Source organism: Diabrotica undecimpunctata, chromosome 5, assembly GCF_040954645.1.
Source record: "Diabrotica undecimpunctata isolate CICGRU chromosome 5, icDiaUnde3, whole genome shotgun sequence".
In the NCBI taxonomy this organism is placed as follows: Eukaryota; Metazoa; Arthropoda; class Insecta; order Coleoptera; family Chrysomelidae; genus Diabrotica; species Diabrotica undecimpunctata.
In genome coordinates, this window is record NC_092807.1 from 96,694,785 (window position 1) to 96,722,554 (window position 27,770).

At 32.1% G+C, this 27,770-nt stretch overlaps 1 protein-coding gene across 5 annotated transcripts in view; it reads right to left on the reverse strand.

Annotated features, from left to right (window-relative positions):
• Tob (Transducer of ERBB2) overlaps positions 1–27,770 on the reverse strand; it is a 242,177-nt gene that overhangs the window by 138,775 nt on the left and 75,632 nt on the right. The window contains exon 1 of one of the 5 annotated variants that reach the window (XM_072532293.1): positions 5,186–5,206. The exons of the other annotated variants lie outside the window; for them this stretch is intronic. The gene's annotated coding sequence lies outside the window, so the exon portion shown is untranslated. Of the gene's footprint in view, positions 1–5,185; positions 5,207–27,770 lie in introns of those variants that run through there. 5 annotated transcript variants of the gene reach the window in all.

Sequence of the window (27,770 nt, forward strand, 5' to 3'; positions counted from 1 at the left end):
CACGTGGATTTTATCGTGAAAGCAATGAACTGTAGGGAAAGTAGCTTCTTAAACATTGTTATACAATTTTCTGATAAAAGAATTTTATAATATTTTGAGAAAAAAAATGCTCTTCTGTAAAATTAACATTTTGTGACTTAGGCTACTTCTGCATCCAAGCGACGCTATTTCCTTTATTTTTAATAAGTAATTAACACAGCTCTTGAAGTATTTTGGCAACACCTTCAGTTAAGCAATCGTATTAATTAGCTATACCACTCGTATAATCCGTTAAAAAATCTCTTCTTTTTGTAACCGCAAACCGAGAAATGTTATCTTTTATATTGGGTCAGAATTAATAGATACTGTATCGATTACTGTAATCAACCGTGTCACTTTATCTCGTCATATTCTTCGGTAAAAATACGGCAAGTGTAGCAATTACTTACGTTTTTAATCAGGTTACGTGAACGTGAATAAAACATACATTTAGTTATTTGAACTTCAAACAATGACAATCAGGATCATATATATTTACACTGCACGTGCATTTAAACGGTGGGGTATTTATTTTATGATAAAGTAACATTATACGGTTCGTTTTCAATTCAGCTTTTATTTCATCTTTATTATTTACTCATACACATGTAAATACTTTATTTTGACCTTTCGATCCCCTGATCAGAAGCTGTTAAAAAACTCGTTTTGGATATGGAGGTCGAAATGTCAAAATAAACTTTTACAATTTTTAAATCATGATTAATATTCACTAATAAAATTTTAAAATAAAATACGCTACAAGAAATCTATTTGTGATTTGTGGATTTTATCTGAATTCCATCAAATTTGCCTGTTCAGCGTCACATTTCGCCGTCAATGCTGCCTTTTTGTATCCAAGATACGGGAAATTGCTATAGTTATAATTAATTGCTAAAGTAGCAAAACCTTCAAATAAAGCGTCTTCATATGAACCGATAATATTAATTCCTGTAATACTCGTATCGCTGGTGTAAGACAAGGAAACACCATCTCTCCCAAACTATTAACCCTTGCTGTAGAAGACATTTTTAAGAAACTAGAATGGAGCAACAAGGGAATCAACGTCGACGGATCATACTTGAGATTCGCAGATGACATAGTTTTAATAGCCGATAATATCCAAGAACTAAACGATATATTACAACAATTAAATGCAGTTTCAGAAGCGGTAGGCTTAAAAATGAACTACAGTAAAACAAAAATACTGAGCCGAGACCAGATAAATATAACAATACAAAATCAAACAATAGAAAATGTTGAACATTATATATATCTAGGTCATGTCATCAAACTAGGAAAACCAAATCAAGATACTAAAATTAAAAGAACACAACTGGCATGGGGCGCTTTCGGCAAACTAGCATATATCTTGAAAAACACCTCCATTCCTGTAAACTCAAAGAAAAAGGTGTATAACACATGCATACTACCAATTTGTACCTACGGCTTGGAGACAGTAGCCCTTACCAAAAAATCTGCTAAAAAATTATAAACAACGCAAAGAGCAATGGAACGAATCATGCTTGGAATATCACTGAGGGACATGATTAGAAACACCAAGATAAGACGTAGAACGAAGATTAGGGATATTGTGGAAGAAATTACAAAAATGAAATGGCGCTGGGCAGGTCACGTAGCCCGATATAATGACAACAGGTGGACACGGAGAATTCTAGAATGGAGACCAAGAACGACAACAAGAAGCATGGTGAAGACCTCAAAAAAGATGGGTAGATGATATAAGAGTAGTGGCAGGCAAACAGTGGATTAGATTGGCGCAAGATAGAGAAAGATGGAAGTAATTAGGAGAGACCTACATTCAGAAGTGGATGGAAAATGGTTGACAAAGACAGAAAAAGGACCTTGTATTAAAGAATGGAATTAATTTAAAAACCAAGTTAAAGAAATCTGCACAAATAATGATTATATAAGTAACTTAATCAAGAAGAGTAAATAAATGACAGAAGATATCTTGAAGTTGATAGAACAACGTCGACTTAATCGACGAAAAATGAAACAGAATGTGGACATCTAGAGTGAATAATTGGGAAATATACTGAACAGAAGAAGCATAAGCAGACGACGTATATCCTGGCTAAACAATTTGAGACAATGGTACAATTTTAAAACTCTGTTAAGCTGTTTAAGCAGCAGTATCAAAGGTGAAGATAGCCGTAATGATATCCAACCTTCTTAAAGGTGGCTGCATTTAAAGAAGAAGCGAAGAATTAAAAGAAAGATAAAATTAGCTAAAGAAAAATGGATAAGAGAAAGGTGCAACGAAATGAAGGATGTGATATATAGTGACTTAATAGTGCACAAAAATGTAAGAGATAAGCAGCCCATTTAAAAAACGAGTTCCCTATATACGAGTTGAAAATAACAACAAAATCATTGTTAATAATAACGACACAGGAAAAGAATATTCTTCTGTATATATCAGAGTTGTTTGAAGATGACAGCAATAATAATACTGAATTCGACCAAAATTGTATTGACTATTCAGAAATTATAAAATCAGGGAGAGAACACGCTAGAAAAAATGCTGAAATTAGTAGAGCGTGTGGTCTAGATAGAGAGTTTCTAATACTAATAGATGAAGATAATATAAATAGAAGTATTACTTTTTATTGCAATAATATAATAATGGAGTGATTTTCACAGACTGGCTTAAATTTATCTATGTCTTCTTATTATTCAAGTTCTGCTCCTATTGGGGATTGGAGATCATTCTGACAATTTTTTTGTTGGTTACGCGCATACATAGTTAAATTAAACTGCATCCATTCATAACTCATCCAACTGCATTCACGGAGATTGCGTAGCCACGAGATTTCACGTCTTCCTACGCTTCTTCTGCTTTTAATTCTGCACTGCATTATATTTCTTAATAGTTGTATTTTTCACCTCTCATGATTTGCTCCAAGTATTCCAACTTAATGATTTTTATGGAATTTAAAACTTCGCATTGTTTTCCTAGTTGTTTTGCGAGAAGTTGTGTGTTTGTTTGTCGATCTATCTACTATATTTTCAGAATACGCCGGTAATAACACATTTTAAATGCTTCTAAATTTTTAATCTTGGATTGTTTCAGTATCCAGTCCTCAACCCCATACAAAAGAGTGGAAAAAAATAATATCGGGGCATTCTTATCCAGAGTGTTATATTGATACTGCTATTACAGAAAAGTTAACTCATTATGTTAAAAGTTGACTGTGCAATTTCAATGCGGCATGTTATTTCTTTTGTTTGATGAGTATATCTTGTGATCCATGCTCCAAGGTATTTGTACGAAGATATTTGTTCAATTTCTGTATTATCTAGAACTAGCTTAACTTTGATGTTTTGTGCTTTTATAATACCATACCATTGGTTTTCTTCAAATTTATTTTTAGTCGATAATCGTTGCAATGTATACAGGGATGAGTGCCTTAAGAACCGGCAAAATAACGCAAAAGATAGAAAACATAATATGTTGTGAAATAAAAAGAGATGCAAGTAGTAGAGGTGAGAAATTATCGATATAAACCTATAATTTACTTTACATTACATTAGATCTATCGAAAGTTTCCCACCTTTAGACGTTAGCTTATGAGCTGGTTGACTTTAGTCATAGTAATACGTATCACATAATGTAAGTAAAAACAGTTCAAGTACGAGTATGTTTTTATCCAAAATTAAAGTATTGATCAATAATAAACTGTGATTTGAGACGTCGCATACACTCTTCTCAATACAGAATTATCATAGCTTATTATTCTGTATTTATCAAATTGCTACTAATTAAACTGTTTACTTACATTTACTTTATTGCCTTCAATTAGTTTTTACTTTATGCGAAATTTAAAAAATGTTAATGTTCGACGTCATACTTGTAATATTATGACTGAAGTCAACTAGCTCATAAGCTAACGTCTAAAGGTGGGAAACTATCGATAGTCCTAATGTAATGTAATGTAAATTAGAGGTTTCTATCGATAATTTCCCACCTCTACTACTTTCATCTCTTTTTATTTCACAACGTATTATGTTTTCTATCTTTTGCGTTATTTTGCCGGTTCTTAAGGCACTCATCACTGTATTTATTTCTTGAGCAAGGTGTTGCAGTTCTAGTGTTCCTGCCAGAAGGACGGTATCGTCAGCATATTCTGTGCTTCACCGTTTATTATTAGGCTCTCATTGACTTCAGCCAACGCTAATTCTGAGACGGATTGACTGTATTTATTAAACAACAATGGTTATAAAATACACCCTTGGCACACCCCACGGCGAATTTGGATATTCTCAGTCAGTTCATTTTCACTTTAGAGGTTACATATAATTGTAATGTCTCTACTGTCTATGTTTTTACGTAACAAAATGAGCCGAATATGCTGTACTCTGTCAAATGCCTTCTCAAAATCAATGAAACAGACATAAATTTCCTGATTCATATCTAGGCATCTCTGCGAAAGAACACTCATCTAATTTCTTATGTATTCTATTATGTATGTTTTTAAAACTAATTCATAACAATTTCAAGACATGGCTCATTAAGGTTATGGTGATTAGTCTAATGAGCCAAACTCCTAAGATTTTCCTAAGGATAGTTCTCAACCGAATTAGGCTCAAATGCGAACAAGATCTCGAAGAAATCCAATTTTATTTTAGAAATGCTATGGGAACTATGAAGGCACTTTTGTGCTAAAAATCCTATTACAAAATGCCATAATCAAAGAAAGTATGTATTTGCATGTTTCGTGGATTTAAAAGGCAACTGAAACCAATAATAAACAAGAACGACGAATAAAGACTTATGTTTATAAATTACTTATGAATGCAAGAAATTTAATTTGGGTGAAACCTCAAGACCACTTAATGTAAGAATAAATGAACATAAATTTAAATTAAAAAATATGGAATTTTCGAAAAAACCGAAAAGTAGGGAAAGAAAATACTAACAAATTGCTCTAGGCTTTTATATAAGAATTTTACTTTAGTATATTAATTATAACTAAGCAATATATAACTATATAAAACTTACGCATGTGTAGTATTGCGACGTAGTACTCACCTGCAAAAAAAAACAAATAAGTATTAAAATTTAAAAATATAATAATTAACTATAAAATAAAATTCATTATTAACAAAATAGCTGACACAAATAAATCAGTTGCTAGGCGTTTACCTAGTAATAATAACTTCTGTGTTTTTCGGCTGTTCAAAATAAAACGAACGTTTGAATCCAATTGTTCAATTAATTTATCTACATTATCGTTTTATCAATTTTTTACTATGCAAATAAATGACAATACATTCAGTTGTTTTTTTTTTGGAAATAAAGCTGATAATGCTCATCATACTCTTATTGATAAAATATTAGAATTGTGATTCATTCCTCATAAAAACATATCACAATACAATAAAAAGTGTAAAGATGACTCAATAATTGTGTCAGTTGTGTATGTTGCTGTAATGTTATGTTTTTACTATAAACCACTGTTAAGTAGTGGAGTATTGTAACGATTATTTTGCTACCACATAGGGTATTACTATAAGGGGTTGAAAATTGGGGACAGATATTATTGGGGTAGAGATAGGGTAAGCAAAATAAACCGGAACGTTTGCGAACGGCTACTCAGGGTTTATTTCAAGAGCTGGGGTCATGGATAAATAAACGACAACGGGGATGGATGGGGGTAACTACAAAAATGAAACAAAAAGAGGTATTTGCCCCTAGATATCGAAAAATCAATTCTACGCACCAAAAAGCATAAAGAAACGTCAATGTACCTACAGGACATAAAAGTGCATACTCAACCTATCGTGGCTCCTACAGTAAAAGGTCTTACAAAATATCATGAACCTGTCTCACTCATTTGGTAACGCCAATCTACGAACGAAACTATGAAATCCGACATTACTGAAAACATTTAATCATCTGCAGTTCGTTCTCATAGCAAAACAAGACGCCAACCAGTTTTTGCATTAGTAATATAGTTGTAGTATTTATTGTTTTTCTTCTAACAGTGGTTTTGAATACTTTATATTGAATTCAGTATGAAATTAAAACAGTTAATGTTTTAGGACTAATTTTTTTGGGCATTCCCATCACCCATAGACAAAATAATAAAATATTAGTTGGATACTTGCCGTATAATATTAACCAAAATAAAAAAATACAGCTTTAGAGTGTGAGTTGCGAAAATTTCTAGCAACAAGGTGCTATCTTTACATTTCTTCTTCTTCTTCTTCTTTTAACTCTTTTATCCCATAGGGTGTCGGATTTATTGTTGTGTTGGTGTCTATTCTGTTTGTCTATTCTTTTTATTTCTCTTTATCATTTTGACTTCTGGGTTGTTTTGCGACAAAAAATGTCAATTTTTTAACAAAGTTAAAGTTATTAAAAAAAGTATGTATTTTATCAAAAAAATCATTGCTATAAAAAATGTAGCTTATAAAAAAACAAAAAGAATGCTGGGTTTATGGTGCCTGTAGCCCCAATACAATTAAAGAAATAGTTTATTGGAAGTTCGTTCTTTTTCGCCAAACGCCAAAATTGTAAGTTTTAACGTGAAATATGCAGAAACCGATGCATATTTCGAGAAAACTCATAGGACCTTTTTTGAAGTACTTAAAAAATATTTATTTTTATTTCTTCACCAATCCTAAGGGAGAAAAATCAGGTTGGTCCGTATTTTTTTAAGCGACAAACGTGAAAATCACTCCCTAATAACCACCCTAATTAAAAATAATATTTACCCCTTTACAATTCACTTTAATATTGTACTTATAGTATGTTCTAAAAGTTGGTTGGTTTAAAAAGCTTATTTTTGAAAAAAGTTGAGTTTATAGTGAAAGGAGAATTTTTGTATATTTACAAAAATTTCCTTTATTTCAAATAAATCGTATATCATATGGAAATAACAATACCAATAACAATAACCAAAACCTATAATTTTGTACTCTATAACTTTGCGTATTTCTAATAGTTTTCGAGTTATTTGAAAAAAAGGAAATTTTTTGAAAAAATTGTCTTCTTTCACTTCATACTCATTTTTTTAAATTAACCATTTTAAACTAGCCAAACTTCTAAAGTATACTATAAGTACATTAATAAAGTGAATTGTAAAGGGATATATTATTTTAAATTAGGATCGTAATTAGCGGGTGATTTTTACGTTTTTTTGTCACTGAGAAAAATAGAGTCCAACTTTATTTTTGTCATACCTCTCTTAAGATTGGTACAAGAGATTTTTATATAAATTAAAAAAAAAAAATTAAAACTGCGTTGTTTCGTTATTTTTCATGTTGAACTTTCAATTTTGGCGTTTGAAGAAGAAGAACCAAGTTTCAATAAGCTATTTTCTGCTTGTATTGAGGCTACAGGTACAATAAACCCACCATTCCTTTTGCTATTTTATAAGCTACATTATAAGATTTCTTTTTAAATAAAATACATACTTTTTGAGTAATTCGCAAAAAAACCGTAAAAAAGTGTTTTTTTTTAATTTGACATTTCACTTGCGAATAAGTTGAAAAGTACTGACTTTCAGAACCAATGTTGCTTAAAATTGTTTAATATATTTATTCCCTGTGTTATTTTTAATAAACAATTTTTTATCCCCGCGAAGGGGTGGCACCTTACGTCACGGTGTTAAAATTCAAGTTGAAGGTAAGTCTTATAGCCAAATTTTGGTGCAAATCGGGCAGGCTCAAAAAATTATTGAGTAAAATGGTCATTGACTGTTATATAACAGAGAACAGGGCATGGTATAGAAAAAAGAGAAGAAGCTTTCTGTCTTGTCACAATTAGCAGCTCAATAGGGTAATGAAAATTTCAGAAATGAAATGCATAAAATTTTTCTTATAATTGGTATCTTTTCTCCTGATTTTTTTCTCTATTAAGATTTTTAGGATAACCTATTTTACTTAATTCTATAACTTAAAAAATTGACGGAATAAACAAAAACTGCCGAAGATTAGTCAAAAAAGAACCAACAAAACAAAGTTTCTAGTTCCTATGTGCTATTTTATCGAATTTATATTTTTTCTAAGACAATAAAGAAAAATATTAGTAACCAAATACTATTACAAACTACAGAACATTCATTTGGTCTTTTTGTTCACTCACGTTTGACCGTTTTTGTTAAAATAGATGAAAGCTTTTTCTTTCTCAATAATATCGGTTTTCTTTGGTGAAATCCCAGGATCTAAACGAATCTTAGACGTATTGGATTTCAAAGATTTCAGAGGAGTTTTATGTGGCGCAATTTCGTTGCAATACCTTTCTACAAAGCAGGAACGTTTTATTCAAAAATAACCAAGCGCTTTATCAGATAGATAAATTTTAGATTTAGAATAAAATATACAGTGAAAAATATTTACAGTTGATGATGAAATTTTTGTTTACAATTAGTTTATGCTTTACATAATAACAATATTCATTATCTACTTACTGCTAATAACTTATTTTCATTTAATATAGTTTGTACATATCGACCTGCGGAAACAATTCTTAGGATAATGTCCTTATTGACGAACTTAAGGAATTATCATCCCGAGCAAATCTGCAAATTTTAATTTACCCGCGATTGGCTGGCCTGTTATTTCTACAACTCATACTGTCAGTTCTCAAAATTTGTTTAAAAACTTCATCATGAACTCAAAATTAATACAACTTGTAACAGAACCTACAAGGTTTAGAACCAACAATTATCCTTCAATTCTATATTCAGTTTTCATAAACGATCAACTAATTTATGTACTTGAAGTCTACTCCCCTCTTGGTATTTCTGACCACTAGGTTATCACAGCTTACATTCAATTTAGCTTAACCGCGGATTGTAAAAATAATTTCGTAAAGGATGCCACTACTGATTTCTATATTGTTAATTCTGTTTAATCCCAGCTAGACTGGCAATCTGTTTTTTGTTAATAGGATTAACCCATTGTCAATGTGAAACTATTTTCTTGGCACTATTATTACAACTATTTTTGTTCATGCTGAGTGTCAATTTTACACAAATCACAACACACATTTTCCATAATGGTTTTCTCGCTAACTGCAGTTTTTTGAACAGTCAAACAATCTTTGTTACATCTAACAACGAAATTTCAAGAATCTATCATTGCACGTGGTAGTAGTAAAAAAGTTTATATGCACATTCGCACATCTTTATTTTCTAAGGTCCATATCTTTTCCTTAAAAATTCATGGGACTTTACGTTCTTCGAATAAACAATCTTGGGATTATTCTCAGGTTTTTGCAGATAAACCTAACGATGACACTGTAATTAAGTGTATTAAGAAAATGTGTATAAGTCTGCCTGAGACTCTTGATAACAAACCTTTGATACTGCAGGCAATTAAACCCCATTTATGAAAACTACGAAATAATTCATCGTCTGGATTGGACGGGGTAACGACCTTTTTCCTTAAACGCTGCACATAATCGGTAGCAACCCCTTTTTTCCTCATAATGCACGCCTTTTTTAATCAGGATTGTCTTTCCTCATCGTGGATGGTCATTTTCAAGAAATGCAACAAAATTTTTTGAATCAGCAGAGTACCTATTATCAGTAAAGACATGGCATATATTATTTCTAAAGGTATGTCTGATTTAACTTCTTAAGAAAATCTCATCTCTTATCAACAGCACGACGTTATCAAGGGTGGTTCAACGATCACAAACATACTTCATTATGTCAACGATTCATCGTCATCTTTAAACAATCGGCATACTGATGATGTAGTTTACTAAGACTTCGCCAAAGCTTTTGATCAAGCTCCCCAGCGTCGATTACTGGTCAAATTGGGTCAGCGTGGTATCTGCGGAAGGTTAAACCTTTGGATTCAAAATTTGGATAAAAAATGCCTCATCAATCATTATCAACTAGCCTCTAACGTCCACTGCTGAACATAGGCCTCTCGCACTCTTTTTATGTCATTTGTCGATCTCGTTGGTGGTCGACCTCTATTTCTGTTAGCTTGTATTCGGGGTCTCCATTCCAAAATTCTTTTTGTCCACCGGTCATCAACTGATCTTGCTACATGACCTGTCCAGTTCCACTGTAGTGTTGTTATCCTTTCAATAACGTCTGCTACTCCTGATCTTTTGCGTACAGTATCATTGGGTATTCAATCACGTAGAGAAATCCCTAACATTATTCTCTCTATTGCCCTTTCCGCAACGTGTAGTTTACTCACTGTTGTTCTTGTGAGTGTTAGGGTTTCTGCACCGTAGGTCATTACTGGCAAAATACACTGATTAAATACTTTTCTTTTCAGACACATTGGAATCTTAGACCTAAAAATATCCTTCATATTTCCAAATGCAGCCCAAGCGAGGTTTATTCTTCTTTTCAGCTCGATTGTTTGGTTGTCTCGACTTATTCTTATCTCATGGTCCAAGTATTTATAGGAGTTAACTGGCTCAATATCTTTGTCTTCTACTGAGATGTTTTTGTTCTGGACTAAATTTGTCATAAATTGTGTTTTTGAAAAATTTATTTTAAGACCAACTCTTTTTGTGGCAGTATGGAGTTCTTGGAGCATTATCTGTGCCTGATCAAAGCTATCTGCAATAAGAACGATATCATCTGCAAATTTAAGGTTATTTAAAAATTTTCCAAAAAATGCCTACTCACTAGATAAACCATAAGAGCGGAGGCCACAAAGATCAGTACTAGAACCACTTCTCTTTTGTGTCTAAAACAACGATCTTTCATTCATTGTATCCAGTAAGGTTTCAATATACGCTGATGATGCCAAACTATATGTGAATCCTAAGGACGAAAAGAAAGTTTTCGTTTCTTTCACATTTCCAATCGTCAATATCGGTTATTAGATTACCTGCCTTATCCATCATAGACCACATTTGGGTTTAACCTCTCTATTAAGGAGTTTGACCTTCTGAAATATATCTCTCGGTTCGTTCCGACAACCATGTTCTTCTGTTTCTCTGCATATTATCATCATCAAGCTGTATGCGTACACTGCTGGACATTAGGTTTCCCTCAGCTCTTTCCATCTGTCTCTGTCTTGTGCGGCTTGTATCACTTCAGGTCGTCTGCTCCGTATTGCTTCTGGCCTTGGTCTTCACTCTAAAATACGTTTTGTCCATAGGTTGTCTGATAATCTGGCGACGTGTCCTGTCAAATTCCATTTTAACGACGATAGCGTCTGTTGTTTTTGTTCTACGACGTATTTCTTCGTTTGGGATACGGTCTCTCAGAGAGACACCCAATATCATGGTGGATGTATTCCAGTTTGTCTTTGCGGCACTGCCTTCTTATTTCTTTCGATAACGCTCAGGTTAAACGGTTTGGGTCTGGGCACGACTCACGGTTTGTGGAAACCGGTGTCATATAATATATTGTTTGCACTCTCGACTACTTTGTCTTCGGGATAGATCCAAGTGTTTTCAGGATCACTATCTACTTGATTAAACAAAGGTTTTCTTCTTAAGTCTAATTTTAGAAAATTAATAGCCAGTTTAGCACCAACTAGAAATTTTCCAACTATTCCAAAATAAAACGCCTCCGTCGTCATAAATTCACTTTGATACTTGATCAATACGATCATCACTATCAAGGCTTTCCATTTTCATGAGAATAATTGTCTCTTCGTCGTTAGAGCTTGTAAAAATAATATACAATATTTTGATACAGTAATTCTATATCTACAGATTGAACGAATTTAAAACGGAACATACAATTTAATATATGTCTGTTTGAACTGCATTTGAAATAGTGGACCAATATAAAACTTGGACAAAAATAAATCCATACCCGGTGATAGACATTGTATAAAATATCGTTCAACTATCTGTCTCCTGTAAAGGAAAGACGAGCTTGCCTAATATTCGGAGAGATAGAGCCGAAATTTTGAACTGATCAGTAATATGACATTTCTCTATTGGAATATATTCATTGTAACTGGGTTAAGACTTTGCCTTACAGGCGGACGCCCCTCGTGGTACAGGGGTGGCTATACAGGGATGAAGTTGTAATTTTTTTCGGAAAAATTAACGATCGATAATATGGCTGAAAATTTGCCCAGAGTAAGATCTTGGTATAACTAGACGAAATCCCAAAGGGCGGACGCTAGAGTGGATACATAAGGGGTGGCGGACAGGGGTGAAATTGCAATTTTTTGGGGAACAATTAACGATAAGTAATATGTCCGCCATTTTCATGGCTCATTATTTAGCCCCTAAAAACTCTAAATCCAAAAGAGTGGACAGCTGGGTTGGTACAGAGAGCCATAAAACGGGGTCAAATGTACCACTTGCCTGCACATTTTAGGTCTCGGTAACAATTTTCAAACTGATTTTATTATGATATTTTTATACCGATTGATTTGAAAATTTGTATGCTCACTTCTGTTACTATTCTGAAAAGCGTCAAGTAGAGTTTTCCTCAAAATTTTCCAAAAAAATTTCCGTAAATTGAAAATTTTCGTAATTTTTTGAGGTAAAATCTAATTTGTAGAATCCTTTCGATTTTCTGTCAGTTATACCATGATTTTTTTCCAAAAATTTTCAAACGATTTTTCCGATAAGAAAAAAAAATTTAGAAAAACTTTAAAAATTTCGTCATTTTTCATCACTTTCTTTCTTCGTCACTTTCACTTTCAATAATATCACATTCATTATCTGCTTCATTTTCAATCACTACTTCTCGAACTAATTCTGACATCTGAGCTCCACTAAACCATTTGAATTTATATGTTTCATCTTCAAACTCCCAACCATGTTCTTCAACAATCAATTCTGTTGGTACTTTTTTATGAGCATTTGTCCAAATATTTGAAATATAATGGGCTCGCAGTAGATGTTGGTGTAATTCATCTTGACATGGTGGTAAGCTTGCAGCATCGAAATTTTTTAGTTTTTTTTTAAAAAGGCTCGTTCACATCATGCAACTTATACTGCCGGTTAAATAGTGAAAATCTGACATCGTTTACTTTTCTTTTTGGAATTGTTCTCGTCAGTCCTGTTCCATATAAGTGACATATGAAAGTTTCTAAGGTTTCAAAAACTTCATTACAATTGAAGTCAGTTTCACCAAGTTGGATAAAAGCATCTTGATACTTATTACATTTAGCGCATGCGTCTAGAATTACTGATCTAAATGGAACGCGCATCATTATTATTTTAATATTTTAAAATAATAATGATGCAAACTTAATGTCCAAACAGAATTTGTAAAATTATAATTAACTAATGAAAAAAAAATCAATCAATTTAAAAGTTAAAAAAAAATATTGAAAATATCTACAAAGTAAATTTCAAAACTTCCACTATTAAATTGATTTTTATTAATAATTATTTGTAAAATGTTAAAGGAATTCTACAAATTGAATTTTACCTATTGATAAATAGAAATAATATATTTTGTATTTGATTATTAATGTAATAATAAATCAAATTTTTCTTATATCTGAACAACCATTATTTATGCAATATAAATTTAAAAACCTTTTTATTGTAACAAAAAAAGAGTAAAATTACTATTTGTTATACCAAAAATATTTAATAGTTAACATTATAAAATTACTTTAATTTAATAAAATATAAATATCAAACATTTATTCAATTAAAAATTAATTCGAAAAATATTTATATTTAAGAAACAAATGTGATTTGTAAAGTAAATATGACTTTAGTTTGAAAAAAAAAACATTATCATAATATCATTTTAAAACTACAAAATATTCTATAAAAGATTCAGACGATGACGTAGAGTTTTATCAAATGTTTTAGAAAAGTTTTTCTAAATTTTTTTTTTTATCGAAAAAATCGTTTGAAAATTTATGGAAAAAAAACATGGTATAACTTACAGAAGATCGAAAGGATTCTACAAATTAGATTTTACCTCAAAAAATTACGAAAATTTTCATTTACGGAAATTTTTTTGGTAAATTTTGAGGAAAACTCTACTTGACGCTTTTCAGAATAGTAACAGAAGTGAGCATACAAATTTTCAAATCAATCGGTATAAAAATATCATAATAAAATCAGTTTGAAAATTGTTACCGAGACCTAAAATGCGCAGGCAAGTGGTACATTTGACCCCGTTTTATGGCTCTCTGTACCAACCCAGCTGTCCGCTCTTTTGGATTTAGAGTTTTTAGGGGATAAATAATGAGCCATAAAAATGGCGGACATATTGCTTATCGTTAATTTTTCCCCAAAAAATTGCAATTTCACCCCTGTCAGCCACCTCTTATGTATCCACTCTCGCGTCCGCCCTTTGGGATTTCGTCTAGTTATACCAAGATCTTACTCTGGGCAAATTTTCAGCCATATTATCGATCGTTAATTTTTCCGAAAAAAATGACAACTTCATCCCTGTATAGCCACCCCCTGTACCACGAGGGGCGTTCGCCTGTAAGGCAAAGTCTTAACCCAGTTACAATGAATATATTCCAATAGAGAAATGTCATATTACTGATCAGTTCAAAATTTCGGCTCTATCTCTTGGACTATAAGGAAGCGATAAGTGGTTTGACAGCATAATAACTGCTTGTGTAGTCTAGTTTTTTCAGTGATTCTAGGCAACCTATTTGGGTGGAGTTTTGACTTGTTCTTGAATGAATTCAGAATCCAGCAGCCCGCTGAAGTATTGAATTTTTATAATATAATTATTTGACAACCTTTTGTTGGCCAACCACTTAGAGCGGAGTTGAGCCGAAATACATTGATTTCGTATGTTCCGTTTTAAATTCGTTCAATCTGTATATATATCCAAATATCTGTATATCTAAATCCAAACAGTTTTCAGTCATTTTCAGTTATCAAATTTGCTTAGCAAGTTAATGTAAATTTTTTACGAAATTTTACATTTATGTATTAATATATTCAAAATTTCAAGTTTAAAAATTAAACATACGTTTTTATTAATAATAAAGAGTTCATCTTATTTTGAATCTCTCTCGTGACGAATAAATCAACGGTCACGTCGCTATTACGTATTTCTTATTTTGATTAAAATTACCATACCTGCTACATTTACATTTTTTTGCATGTTTACTGTTGTTTTAACCTTTTCGTCTAGTTTGTGCATGCGAAATTGCTGCATGTCGAATGCAAATCACATAAAATGCAAATGGCCGATGAAAAACCAATTTACTGAAAAATTAAACTGGCGAAGAAAACTACACGTTAGTAACAGAGTATAAAGCAATTTATTTTTCTTCACTGTTACAATATTTTCCTAATTTTATAATATTCACAATCAATATTTATTGGAAAAGTTCATTCATTTTATTTACAAAAAGGATTCCTACTTTAAATAAACTTTTAGTATACATTAATGAATACGAATCTTCACTAAATTGTAAAAAAACTTTACGTGATTTAGGATTCGTTTATCAGAATAACAACAGAAAATCTGCGATCATAGAGGAAAAAATTATTTGTTGGTGGAGGCAATATTGGAAATATGAAAATTGAGGAGTGAAGGCAGAAGATTTTTTGATTTAGATGAAACATGTATAAATGAACGACATTTTGTAAAAAAAGTTTGGCAAGATAAACTGGTTACAAATGCTTGTCAGGCATTTATAGAAGGTTTGTCTACGGGCTTAAAATTTCCAAAAGGTTAAGATAGCTGTGTAAAATACTGTGTATAATACTTTTAGTACGTTACTTTGTTTGTTAAAAAAAAATCGATATTTTTGACCTAAGACCTTTTTACTTATCAGTACAGAATTGATATATGAGTTATATTAAATTTTACAGATACAAAATATAGTTCATACAAACCAGATCTACTTAAAACACCAGTAGTTTTAATAATATTACTTTGTTTCTCAGTATAACTATAACTTTACTACTGTTTTGAACGACTTCCTCATTACTTCTCTTAGTGTACTAAGTAGTGTAACTGTCATTCTTCCTCTTAACATCAAAGGTGCCGACAAAGCTTTCGCTTCTTGTTGAGTGGTGTATTCTGTGGTACTATAGTAAAGTAAAGACCATGTACCATGGCCAGTCTGGAATTAAATTCTGATAATTTAATTACTAGTGGACCAGGTAAGTGGAGATATCTTTTACCACATCTTTGTGTATAATATTGTAATTGTAATTTATACAGTGAATGTATTAACAAATGTTTTTTAACGATTTTTGTTTAATTTCTTTTTACGTAAAATCCTGGATGACGTAAAATGTAGGTTTGCCATAGAATCAAAGTTATTCTTTATACCTATCTTAATTTCAAAAACTTTCAAAAAAATTTCAATTGAACCAAAGTTTGTCTTTCACAAACCCTACAAAATCAGAACAAGACAGTATAGGGAGACAAACGTGGCAAATGCATATTGTATATACACCGATGGCTCCAAAATTAAAGAAGCCTCAGGATGCGGAATATACTGTAACGAAATAGCCCATCTCCAATACGTCATAATTTTTAGAAGGAAAGATCTAGGGAGCACAAGAATTGGCATTTCAATACCGCCCGTCTTCGATGGTTCTTTCGATGAGACGAATTAGAGGTGGGACAACGCCAGAATATTCTAGAACATAGTAACTTTTATATATATATATATATATATATATATATAGTAAACTCTTAAATATTGGGGAAATCTGCAAGAAATACTCTAATGTGTATCAATTGTTTCGCCGAACGTTTTCGCCAAAGAGAATTAATTTGGCTTCTTCAGGGCTGAAAGAGAATAAATTATAATTAGCTACCATATATTATCTATTAAAACATTATTGATCTTACCGTAACTTAGAATTGTAGAGTTAGAATATTAAAAAACTTTGCTAGTAACATAGTGGTGTTTTTTGTTACTATGTGCAAAAAAAAGTCAGAGTAAATCAGATACCAAGAACAATACTATATCACAGATTACTAACTTGACTGATATATCCATTAACAACTAACATACCTTTATAATTAATTTTCATTAACAAAAAATATATAACATTCCCTTGCTTTTCTTAGATACGTCTCAATAAGATTCAATAATACATGAACAATATAATATAATTAAATAAAGAAAATCAAAATAATATTTCCCTTTACTGGGATTTAAATTCATTCGTTTTTTACCAATGAACCTTAACGACATAAAGATTCATACCAACTAATAATGAAGTTGTCAGCGCTTGCGTTCTGGCTTAAACAGAACCTCACTTTTAACTATGTAAAAATCAAAAATTTAGTTATTGCCGACATTTCAAAGAATTACCTCCTTTTAAATGTAGTTGCATTGGGTTTTTCGATTAACCTTGGGTAAGCCTTTACGTGTCAAGTTCGAAGCTACCATACATTTCAATCCTTATAAAAAACTTTTTTTTGCACATAGTAACAAAAAACACCACTATGTTACTAGCAAAGTTTTTTAATATTCTAACTCTACAATTCTAAGTTACGGTAAGATCAATAATGTTTTAATAGATAATATATGGTAGCTAATTATAATTTATTCTCTTTCAGCCCTGAAGAAGCCAAATTAATTCTCTTTGGCGAAAACGTTCGGCGAAACAATTGATATTGATACACATTAGAGTATTTCTTGCAGATTTCCCCAATATTTAAGAGTTTACTATTTAACTAATCTGCAAAGATTAAATTTCTTTTCTATATATATATATATATATATATATATATATATATATATATATATATATGTAACGTTTTTAGGAGTGAGCGAGTTGATAAGATAGTACCGAACTGTAAACTATAAATAAATATATTTATATAAATTCGAACCGCTCGTTTTATTTAATCTCGCTACAATACTTCAGATCACTGAACCTAAGAATAAAGTGGGGTATGGGCAAAAATTCCAGCGTAGTTCAGACAGAACTGACTGGTATCTCCATAGCCGCAAAGGAGATAACCCAAAAAGGTATAGCAGGGACAACTATAATGATCCGCAGAGATAGCAGACAAGCGCTACTAACCTTGAATAGACCACGTGTCACATCAGGGTTGGTAATGGAGTGTCACGAGTCACTAATTCAAGCTACGGATGGTAATACCATCATCCTGAAGTGGGTTAAAGGACATAATAGAAATAAAGGCAACCGCATTGCTGATCAATTATCTAGGAATGCGGAAGGCCTAAGACTCTTAGGACCTGAGGATTTTTTTGGTTGGTCAACTACAACAATCGCGGAAATTGTCAAATGTCACTCCCATACGCAAACCGTAAAACGATGGGAAGAACGGCAAGGATGTAAACTTGTCAGGGTCGTTGAATCCTTGTAATATGCATAATAATGCGTATAATCCATAATAACGCCTGAGCTCACTTGTATTTGTGCTTGGGAAACACCCCTCAACGAGAAGAGTAGTTGTCTTTATGTGTATGAGTAGTTATCTCTATGTGTAATATAAGGCTAAAGTAAAGGTGCTAAAATTCATAAAGTTCACCTTATTTTATCCAGTACGTTCATTGCTAAAACGGGGAAACACGGCTAGGAGAAAAAATTTGTTCAACAGAGCTCTAATAAATGTTTCGCTGGAAACCTTGCAAATCTTCCCTTAATACGTTTAACAAAATCTTAAGTTGGCTCCAAAATACAAAAGGACCCAAGTTGTCACGGCGTTGACCCACAAGATAACTTAATATCAAAACTGGGATATTCAAATGTAGATATATATGAGGGGGCCACTGTCCTTGTAAGACGGAGCTCGTTTAAACTGGCTCTCGGTCCCGAACCTGTGATTGAAGTGCCCTTCAGTACTGGCTGGAGTAGTTTCAAGTAGTTTTTCTCGCAGATGTTTCAGCACTCTTGGAGTAGTGGTGGAGTTATGAGACAGGCTAGAATCCATATAACAAGGCATTCTAAGACTCTCATAACTGAATTTATCCTATAGTGGACTGTAGATCTTTGGAAGTCAATATGCTAACACCGATAGACTTAGACAGCACCTGCATCTACTTGGACGTGTAGATAATCTAAAGGTGTCGTCTAGGTGACGATGAGGGGAAACCTTGTTTTATATCCTCTGCCAGTGCCCAATACTGACCTACCAGAGGTGACAAGACGTTGATGCAACATTCATTCAGGGAAGCCAAATGGAGATACTATTAAAGGAGGTTGTAGTTTTCTTATGAGTAATAAGACTTTTGATGCATCCGAGCATACTATTATCAAGATAATGATAGCTATTATAAAGTCAAGATGGTTCGGAGTGATATAACGGATCCGTTTAAGACATTTAATTGTCTGAAGGGCTTAGAAATGGGTACTGTTCCGAAACCACCATAACCACAAACCTCTTTCAGGCGGCCATACACGCCATGGTCATCAGAGTTCGAGAGTACTGCAGTAGAGATTTTCATTGGACAAAGGCTAACAGTCCTATTGTAACAGTCAAATGCCTAGAGGTAGCACGTCATAAATGGGCTAAACATAAAGCTGGTAAGTTAGAAAAACAAGAAGCTTCCTATACCTGGTGTCCTTTTGATTAGGTACTCACGAAAAATTACGTACAAAGGCACTTCCTATTTCGCAAAATCAAATACTATCTCTTTTAAAATCATGAATGTGTTGCTTGTGTGAGTCCATTTCAAAAGGTAAAAGAAATAATAAGTTAGACTTACTCACAATCAATTTAATTTAACTAATCGGACGACTTTTTCTTTTACTATCTCTTTTGTCTAATAGGTCAGAACTAGAAATTTATAAAACTATTGGCTGCAAATCTTCTCAATGCCCTTTGAGGTATTACTTCGATAAGTCAAATAATAACAACTGTCATCTCGGCAAAACTAAAAATTATAAACTTAATGCATTTTACTGTTCTGCGTAGCATATAAGTTTCTAGAAGACTTATAGAAAGCAGTAATTCGCCAGAAGTGGCATAGAGTCCAATTCGATTAGGGTTTTAAACAAAAGATCATGCTTTAGAGTCTTTATTAAAGCTGAGAGTTGTCAAAAATTAACAATGAATTTTGTGAAATACTGGTCAAAAGCTGCTTCGATTGTTGCGTTTACAGAATTTCCTCAAATATCGGTTGACCCTATCGGTAATTTTAAACCAAAAAATGATCCCACGCTCTGATGAATGACATTATTAATGATTGCAGACAAAATATAAGCAAAACAAACTTCTAATTATACAATAATTACACGCTTTCAAATTTCATCTTGCTAACTGTGGATGAAATACATAAATCTGCATAGTACAGTCGACTTTATTTGCGTCGTTTGATAATGTGTAATTAACAGAATGAGTTTGCAGGGCCAGCCCAATGTCATGTTTGTTTTTAACGAGTATTTGTCTGGGAGAAAGCGTAATTACCAAAATTAAGGTAATTGATCCACCTCCTGGTTACGTCGCAGTAGTAATTATTCTAATGAAAAGTAGTCCAAAAAGAGTGTATTAAAAAGATATTGTTTAATGTACTATGAAGACTTTTTAAATCAGCGAACAGCGCTTACAAAATCAAAAATTTAATTCGCTTCATTCAGTGCTGCAATGTATCAAAAAAGGAAAGAAATGGCAGCAAGAACCGTAAAAGCATTTGTTAGCGTTAGTTCATATTGACGAATACTCGGTAAAATATAACACAAATTAAAAAATTATTTAAAAACAATATTGTACTTGGATGAGTAATTTATAGGCGGATATCTATTACTGAGACCCGAGTACGTAAAAAACGAGACGAGAGAAGAGCCCTATTATATAAAAAATAATGATTAGTACACTAGCTCGTTTACTGATTAAAAAAAGGCAAAATGGGAAAAAAATACACAACAAGAAATTTGAAAAAAAGTTTTAATATAAAAGATGTCCAGAATGTATACCACTGAACTGTTGGCAATTAAAAATTTGTATAATGTACACAGACTTAACCGCTTTTAGAGTTTTTTAAAAGAAAGAAACAGCTAATTAGTCAAAAAAGTCATCTGTGGCCCTGTAGGAAGTTTTCTTAGCGGTGCTCGTTCGATTATTGAGGATATTTATATTTCTCAATGCTGCTGTTTTGCCACCTTTAAAGTTAAGACTATAAATATTATTTGAAACTTTTTTAAACGATCCCTTGCTTAAGAGTCACAATAAATAGAAATCTTGATGATAGTTGGTTATGAAGACAGAAGTTTAACAGAAAAGAAAGTTATGGATTTCTTTAGGCAAGAATTTTCACGGTTACTACTTAATCAAAGTGTATTGAAATGACGTTTTAATGATAATTTATTAAAAAGGAAAACTCAAGAAAGACCTACAATTTCCAATGAAGAAAACCATTGAATACAACCTTTAACACGATATATTCTAACGCAACAGTCATAGCTTAAACTAAATTGTCGAAGAAGTTAACATAAATAAATAATGTAGTACAGGTATTTTTGTTACACAATTGGACCCCACGTTGGGCACCAATTGCGCAACGTATATTTGTTTTCTAAACACTGTATCCGTGATTTTTGGAAGACAAGAGCTCGGAACTGCTGTTGGTTCCATCTTTAAAGAGAGTTGTAAGAGTGGGCGTAAAATGAAAAGAGAAACTACAAGAAATTTCATTAAAATGTCAAGAAAAAAGAAATAGTAGTGGTTTTGAAGATTGTTGACTTCGTGATTTTAGAGGTAACATAGCTATTTAATGTTCTGAATAATTTTTAGATATTTGGAGTACAAAACTTTTCTTTCCATATAATTCAAAATGCTTCATTTGGTCGCCTTAACTACATACTGGTGCATCGATCAAGATAAACCTAAATTGTTTAGAATACAGAGGTATAAAAAACTAAAGATGGACATTTATATTGATTTCAAAAATATTTAAAAAATATATTTTAAATATACAAATCGTGATGATATATAAAAGTTAGCTATTCAGTAGCTGTTTTATTATTAATTAAAACGCACTACCGACTTCAATTTCATAATTAAAAATAAAACTTTATTAATTTTTTTCACGTTTCCCCAGTAATTATCAACTCATCAATCATTATTGAGTAAAAAACATCGAGTTGCCATTGCTGTGCTTAAATTAAAAATACCGAGAATATTTGTTATGCTTTTTACAGGTTGATATATTTTGGCTTTTGATTTATTTTCATGTTAAAATTGTATTTTAGTATTAAAAAAGAATAAACATATTTATTCTGTATAACGGAAACACAAATAATTGGAACAGTTTACATCGTGATAGTGAAAAATACAAAAAGTATTTATAACACTAAAATGTGTCCTTTAATGGCAAATCAATTTTATCGGAGGATTTTCAATTTAAGTAATAGTAGAAGATAAAAATAGTTCACTGCAATAATCCAGACATGGGACATTCAGATTGATGGATAATTCAGAGAGAAAGATGTCTTGTAAGAACTTGTATCAACTTCCTACAGTTTCAGATGAAAGCTCTAACTTTTCCTGAGCTTTCCCAACAGTATCTATTTTATATCTCTCATTAACTACATATACATTAATTGCAAAATAATTGTGATGCGTTCGTAATAAATATCTATTTTAAAAAAATGAAAACAATGACTCTACAAAGATAACAGAACATTTAATTCCCTAACATAATAAACAACAACTAACAGAGACAAGTTTACAAATATAATGCCTAGCATAATGAATGGTCAAATATATTTACATTTGTTCATTGATTCTTTCGAATTTGTGTATATTATATATATATAATATAATGTAAGTTTTTAGTGCGACATTTAGCTGCACATTTGCAAAATTCGACAGTGTTATTAATAACTACGTTGTAAAGCAAACATGCAAGTTTTTAAATAGGACACCTGCTATATTTTCTCACATTTAGATTCTCCCCATAATCAATACAGGATATTTAACGAGTTATGACAATTTTTATTTCGATATCTCTTTCTTCTTCTTCTACTTCTTGGATATCTTTCGATCTGTTTAATTCTGAAGCTGCCTCTGGTAAATTTCCTGTGATGTAGATTGCCAACTATCCCTCCATCTTTTAGGTGGTCTTCTATGGCAAATTTTGGGAGTCTATATCGCTATGAAATAAACACCTTGTACATAAAGAAGAAATTCATAAATAACTATTCATTTTACATAAGAAGGTAAACAATATGTTTTAGGTTTCACATTAAGTTTAACAAAAGTCATATTCATATATAGGGTGAACTACAAAGAAAATTACGATTTTCTCATATTAATAAATGTACAATTGGACACATAATTTGAATACCAGACCATACGATTGCTAAGAAGCTAAAGACAGGAATGTCTATACGAAGAAGAAGCAGGGACCGACCGAGAATTAGCTGGATAGGTGGAATAGAGACCAACTTAGGGATACTAAAAAACAGAATGGCGACGAATCAGAGTAGACCAGGATCCACAGATGATTATCGAGTCAAAGATGATGACAATACAGGGTGTTCTATTAAAAAAATGTATGTTTGCTTTACTACGTAGTTATTATAAGCATGTAGAATATCATTGCAAACATTTTTTTTAATTAACTTTTTTGGATATTCTATACAAGGGGTCACCAAATAGCGGACCGCGGTCCGTATACGGACCGTGAGCTTGTTTTATGCGGACCGCCGTTATATTCAAAATATAGTAATCAAATTATAGTGTAAAATTATAATCAAATCTAAATATATAAATATCTAAATGACCATTTGGGCTTCCTCTTGGACACAGAAAACGTTGCAACTATCGCATTTTTGGCGGATATCTTTAGACATCTGAACTTCTTGAATTTAAAACTACAATGCAAGGGAAAACTTGTTTGTGAACTTCTGTCGGATATTAGAAGTTTTTCTAAAAAGATCAGTTTGTGATAGTAATAAAGATATTGATGTTACTCAGTTCTTACGGTTTATTAATGAACTTGATTTGAAATTTAAAAAACGATTTGCTGATTTCCACAAAATTTTTCACTCAAGCCTAATGGTGTATGGACCAGCGAAGCAGCAGACGTTTTTAAGAGTAACAAAGCTGCCCTTCAGATGGAAATCTGAAGGAGGATTATACTCAAGTTCCAGAAACGCTTGCCTGGGACAAATTTTGGATTAAATGTATGTGTGACAAAAATATCCAGAACTTAAATCGTTGGCAATAAAACTGTGTACTATGTTTGGCTCAACTTATTTGTACGAAGCCGCTTTTTCAAAAATGAACTTTATTAAAAATCGGTAGAGATCTTGATTGACAGATGAACATCTCGGCTCCCTAATGAGAATCAGTTGTACTAACCTCACTCCAAATTTCATACAGGTTGTACAAAATAAAAAGTGTCATTTTTCTCACTAATAGTTTAATTTTGTAATTTTGTACGAGTAGAATAGATCACTTTTTGCCCCATTCGAAGCGTGGGTAAATTAGTCTGGGACACCCTGTATATACGTAATCAATTGGTCCCATTAATAATTGTAAAAAGTAAATATACCACAACCTTTAAATTCCCAGCCAAAAAATAAACCTTGATATTTAACTTCAAACAGGTGTGAAACACTTCAGTAAATACCGCAAGGTTTATTGCACAACATTTTTAAATATTTTTTTATTTGACAACGTTTTACGATAACTTGATTCAATTTATACAAAAATTTTGATAGAGTACAGATAGTTAAGTTTTCTTCAAAATATTAAAATATACTTACAAATCCCGCATGCAATGGAAGGAGATATACTCCAGAGAATATATATATATATATATATATATATATATATATATATATATATATATATATATATATATATATATATATATATAACCGTAGGAATGGGAATTTGAATCGTCTTTGCAGTGCTAGTTTTTTGAGCAGTGTATATCAGCAGTTCCGGATGACCGAATTAAAACTGAACCAGGCTATAAAAACGTTCAAACATTCTTTCACCGAAAAATAATCATCGCAAACGCGGATTCGAAAAGTTTTCGTTTTGTTTGAACATGCCCCATAGATTTGACCGCACATTGTTGGTAACTGCAGTTGCACGCTATATTCTCATAAATTCAAACGTCCTACAAATGATTCTATACAATCAGCAAGGTCGAGTTACGTCACGTGAGTCACGTGACATCCAATAGTTAATAAAAAATCTTCAGAGACGAAAAAATAATCAGCTTATGATAGCCAGTTATAAAGGCCAGTTATATGTCATTTTAATATGCCTTTTATTGTTTTATTTTTTTAATTGAGCTTATACTTTGAAGAATATACGTTCATAGCTGAATTTTCAGTGATACATTTGGTTTTCTAATTTAATTCCATTCGAGAAACCTATGATACAGTAGGCCATGCCGGTAAGTTAGGAAACTATTTTTTTGCTGAAGTCACAGCAATTTTATTATTTTATAACGATTTTACAGAAGTAGCACAGTTCTTGACGCATCATATATATGCTTCATATACAAATATTTTTCTGCTTTAGGTGCCGCGTTAAATCTCAAGGTTTATTATAATTAGGAATACCTAACATTTTATTTAATGTTTCTGTTGATCTAAGTAATAGGTTGAATTTTAAGTCTTTTAGGCAGTTCTTGCGCTCTACCCTTGATGTCATTTCTGCAGGGCTTTTATTTTTCTTTAAACATGGTATTACTTGCACCAACCAAATCAACCGGTTTATTTATATGCTGATCATTTATCTCGTGTAGTAAATCTGTTAAAGGTTAAAATGTTTTAGGTTTTTTCTTGTGAGGTCAGTAGCTGCTTAAAATATTCAGCTCATCTTTCCCGAGATATCTCTGAATATAAATTTCGAATCTTCTTCACGTGCCTTACCAGAATTATCCGACGCTGGCGATCACAATTGCGAAGGCTTCTCGATTTTCTGCCTACAGGGAATAATTGTCCTGAATTTCGTATCTGAGTCCGTTCACGAATGTTTTTTAGCCAAGAAACCTGTTTTCTTCCTACACCTCTCTTCTACTTTGCCTTTAAAGAATTAGTTGTAGTATTCTATATCAATTTCTCCTCAATATATGTCCTAGGTCAGACATTTTTCGGTGTTTAACAGTTTTTAATAATTCTCTATTTTTGTTGACCCTCCTTAGTACTCCCTCGTTAGTTTTCCTTGCCGTCCAAGGTATCTTCAACATCCGTCTATAAATCCACGTTTCTAACGCTTCAATTAGGTTCATGCTTTTAGGATCCACACTTCTGCTCCAAACAAGAGTTTGCACTTGATCATTCTTTGTCTTTTTTGCAAAGAAATGTTTCCATTTTCAGAAAAGTGGTTTTAGTCATTGCTATTCTGTGTTTTACTTCTATGTCTGAATCTAGTTGGTCCGTTGTGACAGTTCCTAATTATGTAATTTTGCAACTTTTTTAACTTGGACTCCATGAAGCTCTGCATCTGGATGTGCGTTAAGGCTAAAAACTAAAAATTTCTTTCAATATTTTCTGACAGATTTACATTGAAAAATGTTTAAGGACAAAATGCATCCTTAAGACTTTTCGTTGTATGGAGATTTCGTCGGTGAAAAACATCTTTAATTTATACGGTGACGGTATGTAGCATATATTTCTATATTTTTTTAACATTTGCATTAGTTTTACATGCTGTACTTTATCGAATGCCTTTTCGAAATAAACGAAGCGCCAAAGACATTTTCAATACCTTTATTTTATCTGATCTGATCCTTAATTATATCTTAACCTGTTTAATTTTTTTCGGGAGATATTTGTAATGTTTTTTATTTATGCAAGATCTAAATAAATCTGTTTTGCTTATCAACATGTTTATTGCAAGAGGAGCTAAAACTATTGAGTTGTTAAAAAATCTTCACCTATGAAAGTGTATTAAAAATGGAAGTTCGCTTTCAAACAGTTACAGCAATCTTTTATTAGCTTTACAAAAAAAATCAAAGTCAGACACTTTTGCATCAGATACATTTTGTAGATGATTAAAACCAGTCGTTTTCATTATTGAAACCATATTTTTGTTTATGTGACTAGTAGACATAGTCTGTCCAGCTCTACATGAAACTCATGACGAATGTTTTCACTCTTGAAGTGGAGTTTACATTTGCGACGACTGAATAACATACATTAACTACCTAATTTCATATGATTCAGAATGTTTTTATCATTGCCAATTGTGCCAACAGTTAGCAAATCTTGCAAAATAAAATGGCCCATCGCCAAAATTCCAAACTAAAAACAATCTGTTATGTGCCGTAAACATCATGGACGACTATCGAATAGGAAGGGAAGGGGGACGAAGTTTTGTCAGGTTAACCTAAAAATAAAACAGCTGTAATATTCGTTAATTCAGCCATTAAGTAGACAAATATACAGTAAAAGTCTATGGATTTTTCTTGGGAGTTTATTCAAGCAAATCTTGGAACATTGTAAATCTGGACTTCATGTATCATTACAAAAAGTTTCTTCGTTTGCCTTGACCTTTATTAGACGTAAGGTGTATTAATTTTCTAGGTGATGCTTTATTCGAAATGTGTTTCTCTTTTGTAGAGTGTGTTTCTATTGGTTTATCTTAGGAATAGTATTTTTCCTTTACTGTATTGATATATAAACTTATTATTATATAAATACAACAGCGCTATAGGCCTTGTAGGTCCCTGGCTTCCAAAAACATGGTTATTTCCCTCCATTTTCCCATTTTTTCTGGTCCCTTGCTTTTTCTCTACAATCTTTCACACCTATTTCTGACATGTCTTGATTTATTGCTTCCAACTTTGGACGTCCTCTTCTTTTTTCCACATTTTCCGGCCTTAAGTATTGTTTTAAAATTCGGTTCTCTGGCATTCGGATAATGTGACAAAACTATCTAGTTTTTTGGACTCGTATTTTTGCGGTAATTATTGGTTTTCCGTACATCCCCATT